Genomic DNA, 8,065 nt, shown 5'->3' with positions numbered 1-8,065 from the left:
ATAGAGTTTTATCATTATCGAGTAATATGGATAAAACAATTCGATTATTCGAAGAGTACAAATGAAGCTATCATTAAATAGTGAAATGAGAAAGACAAGTTTCATCATAACTTTGGACTGGTCATGGTTGAATTCCGGAATTCAAGGGATTCAAAAGAAAATCTTGGAAATCTATAAGATCTGATTCTTCGAGATTTACGGAAATTAGGATCTCTTTAATTAAATGCGATGATCTGTCCAGATTACTACGTCTGATATCTTCATTATAAATTTACCTTTTCCGTTCCATTAGTTTTCACCACTTACATACTCAATTCCTAAATTCAAAAGATTGTGAAAATGCTTAATCCAGTTCTGATTCTTGTTCTTATCCTCACTATCGCAACAATCATTCTCTTTTTCCATTTACCACCGGAGGAATCTGTTTTCTTCTACTTCGCCCTTGGGGTTGTAATGTTTTTAATTCTCCCGTGTCTTTATGTTGCGATAAACATTGATATACACGGTTTGTAATTTTATGTGTTGTTATCGAGCTTTATATTCCCCCTTATATTTTGGAGTTTCATACCTTTGTTTTCTCTTCCCGACTTTAAGTCAAGCGAATAATGGTCCAGAATTCGTAGATATATAGTTTCGAATGATTATAACGTTCTAAGCAGGAAGGAACGTGATAGCACGATTTGATTTTCAAATTTATCAACATCACAGAAGATAGAACCATCAAGAATACATTTTCTTGATATGTTCAGAAGTTAAGTAGCATGAAAGAGTTATGTAATATGGCACATGATAATGGTATGATCTACTGTGAACCATCATCACGTTTCATTAGAAACTCAGCATGACTTACTGTAATATAATCACATTGGCCAAGCATCATTATATTATACTAACTCATGCTTCAATTCCCAACACTTCGGCACAATTTATTCATAATTTATACTTAGATTTTACAGAAGTTTCCAATATATTGAAATACAGAAAACACGAAGAGGTAGATAATTTCGGACAAGAATATTTATGAAAATATCCTCAGAAATATCGAAGATATTTATGATGATATTTTGAAATTTCTAAGTTCGAAGGTTGATGAAGAAAAATTTTCCGCAAGATTTTAACATGAATTTGGAGCAAGATATTCTCTAAAGATTTTATCGGATTCAAAATTACCTGGATTCTTTGAATATAGGGTTTGGTCCTTGTATTTGTCCTTGATCTCCTTCATGATTAGCTCAATCCGTTTTTCAGTACCAAATTTTCTATCGAGCGTTCCCAACACTCCATTCTTTATCATCAAACCCTTGGCCATTTAGGGCATCTATAAATTTACTGTTTCATCTGCATTTAATGTAGCCATATTTGAATCGTCGGTTATCAATCCGAGGTGTTTTCAGGAGAATTGTGTTTTTAGATGATTAAATGCTGATGGTAGTATGGTGGAATATAAAAGGTTCTCTGGTAACAATAAATGAGCACGCATATATATCAAGGTTATAATAAGGTCTTTTTGAATGAAAAGTCGAAGCTGTCTTGTTGGAGCTGTGACAAAATTGGCTATTTTGGAAAAGAACTGCAAAGTTATTTTTGGTAATAATAACACTAAAGGAATTAGCACAGCTATGTGTTAAACGTTTACTCAGTTTTCGAGAGTTTTTCAGGTGCATGACTATATGCATAAATCTTTCCTTCCGTATATGAAATGCGGTTGGTTCATCCTCTCAATCGAGGTATTTTCAAGAATCATGAAAGGTTTGAATGCAGATTGTAATCGTCAAGGTACAATTGAGGTTTAAGATGAAATCATGTGGCAAACTTGAAGAATTGTTTAGTTTCATATGTTATAATTAATATTTTAATTCATTTTTTTAATTGTCAAATGTTGATAGTCCAATAATCGGTTTATATATATATAATCTTAGAGTTACCCCATGACGTATTGTTTACGTATTGTCTTTGCATCAACCCAGAGACGTATTGTATACGTATATCAAAACGTATTGTATACTTATTGTGTTAGGATGTACCAAGAATATTATTATACATATATACAATTACAGAATTCGTGTACATATCTCAGATTCGATCACAACTCAAAGTATATATATTATTGTAGAATCAACCTCAACCCTGTATAGCGAACTCTAGCATTACAGCATATAGAGTGTCTATGGTTATTCCAAATAATATATATACATGCGTCGATATGATATGTCAAAACTTTATATACGTGTCCCGATATTGAAAGTGCGTAAAATAAATAACAAAAATTAAATGACGATAAATAAAATTGCGAGAATATAAATTGCTATAAATAAATTGTGATAAGTAAATTGTAATCAGTTAGCTAGGAACAGTTAGCTAGGAACAGTTAGCATGGATTCTTAACAAAATTCTTCTCATAGTTAATTTGTTTGTTTCTATCAAAAAAAATTTTTGTCCAATGTTTTCTTCATTATGCCACTTGTTGGATTCTGATAAGTCAAAATCCAAATATGAAATTGAATGAAAATGGTTACTCTGTGGTGAACGGATTTTTATATCTGTGGATGTAAGTAGGATAGTAAATGATCGTTGAATCAGATTCGAAGAATGTACAGTGTAACTTATTAATGTGAAATCTTAAATATTCCTCGGGTATTACCTACCCGTTAAAATATTTTCATCATTAACAGTTTGTACGAAAGAATTTTTAATTACAATCTTTATGAAAACATATATACATATATATTTTCTTCAGATGTAATCATAGATTTAATGAGTTAATATGATATTAAACTCATATGATTTTTGGTTTGAGCTGGAATAAGTAATCTCTAAGACTATTAGGAACTACATATTCTTCGCAGACTATTAATGAAGTTATGGATCAATACTTCATCGGTTATTATTGTTGGTACTCCTTGGTATCTATGGTGTGTATGATGTTGATGTTCGTGGGACAGATTGTGATGTTGAGGTGTGAGATGCGGATGTTGTTGTTAGTGGTACTGGTGATGATGATGTTGCTGAAGCTGGTAAGTTTTGCACCACGTTTTCTAAATTGATTACTCGAGCGCGAAGTTCGTTGACTTCTTCTATTATTCCGGGTTGATTGTCGGTCGGAACGAGTGGATGAATAAGGTTTAGGACTGTGGATAGAATATAATCGCGTCGAGATAATCTGGAAATGAGGCTGAAAATGGTGTTTCGGATAGGTTCGCCGGTAAGTGCTTCAGGTTATTTGACAAGAGGTGAATTCGGTTGATGGAATGGATCGCTTTCTTTGCGTCTCCATTGATTAAGTCGACTACGAACCCATCAGATGAATTGGGGATAGATGATTGGTTGATTCATTCTGGTGACGCTGCTTTTGGATTTTGAGTGGAAATCCATATCGGAATAGCTGTCAGAGTTCGAGGGACTTGAATTAGTTGTGAGTTCCATAATGTACGGTTAGATAAAGGCTTTTCGGTATGAAATGAGTTTTGGATATCGGATGATATTCTAATTACATAGAATATCTATGTATAGTAGATTACGGAGGGAATTAAGGAAATGTGTCAGATAAAATCTACAGTAACAGATATGCTAAGATATGGATTAGCATATACGCTAAGATATGAATTTTTATATACACTATTTATGCAATCAATGCAATAAGATGTGTCTAGACTAAGAATGATAACCCATAAATTTTCGACAAAAATGATAAGCAAAACTTTTGACATGCGGACCAGATTCAAGTCCAGACTTATTAATATAACCTAACAACTACTAGGTCGAAGTCCAGACTCACTAGTGCATCTTAACAGCTACTAGTTAGACACACTAATGCAAGACCTGGTTCGCTACGACAATCGCTCTGATACCAACTGTTATGACCCGTCCTAATCCATCCGAACGAAGTCCATATCGATTATAAACGATTCATAACAGTTGATTACATCTCGAGGTACTTGACCTCTATATGATGCATTTTTACAAACATTGCATTCATTTTTGAAAAGACAATCTTTCATTGCATCGAAAGTTGACGACATGCATACCATCTCATAATATATCCAACTATAATTGACTTAATAATAATCTTGATGAACTCAACAACTCGAATGCAACGTCTTTTGAAATATGTCATGAATGAATCCAAGTAACATCTCTAAAATGAGCAAATGCACAGCGGAAGGTTTCTTTAATACCTGAGAATAAACATGCTTTAAAGTGTCAATCAAAAGGTTGGTGAGTCCATAGGTTTAATTTCTATATAATAATCATGATATTTAATAAGCCACAAGATTTCATTTAATTAAATGCGCAGGATCATTACAACTGCAAAAATCATTCATACGATGAGTCGCCTAGTAACCGACCTTAACATAGAGCGCTTAAGATATCTGGCATCATACATTCCACTATTCAAATGTATGACAAGAACCCTTCGAAGTACTAAAGCATTTCCACTATTTGAAAATGGGGGTGGTTAGTGCCCGTAGATATACCTTTAGGATTCACGTCAATTAGTGTTTTTCACTAATTCTTAGGTTACCAAGCATAATAATAATAAGTACAGATATCCGGTATAACAAAACAATCGTAGAATGTAGTTTCATGAACTTGTGCTTATTTTGTAAAACATTTATAAAAGCAGCGCATGTATTCTCAGTCCCAAAAATGTAAAGAGAAAAAGGGAGCAAATGAAACTCACCTAATGTATTTTGTAGTAAAAATACATATGAGGACATTGAACAAATGTAAGGTTGGCATCGGATTCACAAACCTATATCATTTATGTATATTAATACATATAATCGTAATCAAACAAGTTTATATATATTTAGTTATATTTTAAGATTTACTATTTATATATATGATTCAATTTAAATTTTATTTATATGTATTTGTTACTTAATTATAATAACATTTTATTAAAATAAAATAGTATTTAATATTAATATAGATGTACAATATATTTTTACATAAATGTCCTTGTTTATTAAAGTAATATTCTTAATAATAATAATAATGATAATAATAATAATAATGAATTTAATTATAATACTACTACTAATAATAACCTTAATGGTAATACTTAATAATAATACCTAAAATAATAATAATAGTAATAATAATCTTAATCTTAATATTAATGGTGATAATATTTATAATAATAATAATAATACTTATGATAATAATAAAATAGGAATAATATTAAAAATGCTACCTCAATAGTAGGCTCTTTAAAAAAAAAAAAAAAAATATAACGCCATAGCCCGGCTCGAACCCGGAACCTCTTGCTAACCAACAACCTCCCATAACCACTCTTCCATGTCTGTTAATCTGTTTTTATTAATACCATAATTATATTTAGTCTGTAAATGTTTCTCTCTTTTCTTCTTAAAACTTGCAGCTGATTATCATCAAGTAATACCATTATCCTCATCGACTACATACTATCCGATATCATTATCAATCATCATCGTTTATTACTAACATCACCAATTCATTTTCTTTGTTATTATCATACGCCATTATCGAATCACCATCATCATTCTAATCACAACATCATAACCTAATCTCTATCACCATCATCTATTAAGAAAAGAGTTTGGTTTATGTTTGTGGATCGACCGAATCAGTGGAACAAGATTCTCGAACGGTAGTCCAACAGAAACAAATAAACAAGCTTTCAGTTGGCTATAGTCCCTTCATCTGACTTCGACAAGAACACCATCAATTTCTTGAAAATTTGGTTCTCGGACCAACCGTGGCCCAAGTGGAAAACAAGGGACCTCGGCCCAATTAAATTTCGAAGATAAGGCAGAAAAAAATTGATTCGTCCAGATTTAGATATTTGCTTCAACAACTTGTCTCTATATCATGTCCCATTTCGAATTTTTTTTTTAAGTTGGACCAGGATGAAAATTTAAAGTAATATTCGATGACATGGTACAGCAACACAAACGCATTCTTAGTAATCATTCATATTACTTTTTAATAGAATATTGAATCGCCACTTTTATAAACACCAATATGTCGGCCACAATGTCTAAATGTCCCACATGTAATATTTTATATCAAGCCATCCTTTAGAATTCTTTAATCATATTGCAGCAAGGGGTCGGCCACAATAATTATATAATAGCATCCATTTGTTTCTTGATTTCGTTCTATATTAATTGGTTACGAGTTGTTTGTATGCAGCTGTAGCTGCGAATTTCTGTGGCATTAGATGATGTTTGCAGGTTATAAAACGAAGCAGAAGGAAATAAAGAAGTATACGCAGCAGTGGGAGTATAGCAGATCGATCAGTTGATAGTCTTATTGAAGTTGTTTGGTGTGGTGGCCGTGAAGGAATAAGGAGATGAGTGGTTTTGATCTTGGTTGGGTCTCGGCTACCCAAAGAAATCGAAAGGTGATAGTTTGGAGAAAGTGATCAAAGGTGGTTTTAGGGTAACGATTCAAGGGTGATAGCAGCTTGTTTGATTACGGTTAAAAATAAATAAATAGCAGTAATTACCCATATGGTATTTGGTTTTAAGAGTTGGTGGGTTTGTTCGAAAGGCAAGTAGTACAGCAGCAGTGTACGATGGCTAACATTGATCGAGCATTAAGGTGGAGATAGTGTGTCGGGTTTAAGTGGTGAAGGTTAAAGCGGCTGTAGGGTGGTTATGGATGATGAGGATTTGGTTGCGTTTGTGATAGTTTAAGAACGATAATATATATATCGAAACATGTATGTTATTTATCATCTATGATTTATATATCATTATGATTATGATAATATGATCATGTTATTATATTTGACTACTAGGAATCAAAAAGCAAGACAATGATTGTTATAAATTTGATTAACAACAAAAAATATCACGAGCATATAGTAGACCCACTAAACCTAATCCTATAGTTGATTTAGTAAAATAGTTGATCAACTGATTTATAGTTTGGATGTTCTCGACGGTATAACCAAGCCAGAGATAAGAAAACAAAACAAAAAGAAAAAAAATACACAGCATGTAAGGAATCGTACCAATCTGTTGGATTAATTTCAATGAGCAGATAGAGAAGTACAAATTTATCACAGTTGAAAAGGATTGAAGCTGAACTTGTGATTCTTATATATTAGTATATATATTTTAATTGTATCCGTATGAATATCTATATATATATATCAGTATACACGTAATACGCAATTTTATATATATCAGTATTTTATATAGATGTATTTTTATATATCTGTTTACATATTTTATTACACATATATGTAAAATTCATAAATTTTAGTATTAATAATGTGATTAAGATAAAATTATTAATGATACTATTGAAATATTAATAATAATACAAATAATAATAATAATAATAATAATAATAATAATAATAATAATAATAATAATAATATTAACAATGATAATAATAGTAATAATAATTAATAATAATAATAGGTCACAATAATAATAATATTAGTGAAAATGATAATATTATACATAATAATAATATTAATATCATATCAAATTATATGTATCAATCTTCCTATCTATATTTTATATATTGAGGATAATAATATGACTATCACTGATTTTTAATATTAATGTTAGTATTGGTATTGGTATAACAATCATATTTTAAATTTGAAATTACATATTTTTGGTTATATTTATTTATATACATATATACACTATTACTCACACACAATTGTTCGTGAATCATCGGGATTAGTCAATGGTCAAATGAATCCATGTAAACAGTTCAAAAATTTTGAGACACGGTTTAATAGACCTTAGTTTAATAGACCTTGCTTATCGTGTCGAAACCATATAAAGATCATGTTTAGATTTGGTCGGAAATTTCCGGGTCGTCACAGGTATACCGAAAATTTGACTAATAATGTTATATATAAAAAATAAGGGGTCCGCCGCTGCAGCGCGCGACTGACCCTAAAACTTGTAGCAGCAACGGCCACCGCACATCCTCTTACCACGACTAACAACCTCCGCACCACTGACTACCACACAATCAAACTTCGGCTACCAACAGTGTTGATCTCCGACACACAAAAAACAGAATTCGGAAACCTATTATTTACAATTTA

The sequence above is a fragment of the Rutidosis leptorrhynchoides genome, chromosome 3, assembly GCF_046630445.1.
Source record: "Rutidosis leptorrhynchoides isolate AG116_Rl617_1_P2 chromosome 3, CSIRO_AGI_Rlap_v1, whole genome shotgun sequence".
Lineage (NCBI taxonomy): Eukaryota > Viridiplantae > Streptophyta > Magnoliopsida > Asterales > Asteraceae > Rutidosis > Rutidosis leptorrhynchoides.
This window is presented reverse-complemented; position numbering follows the sequence as displayed.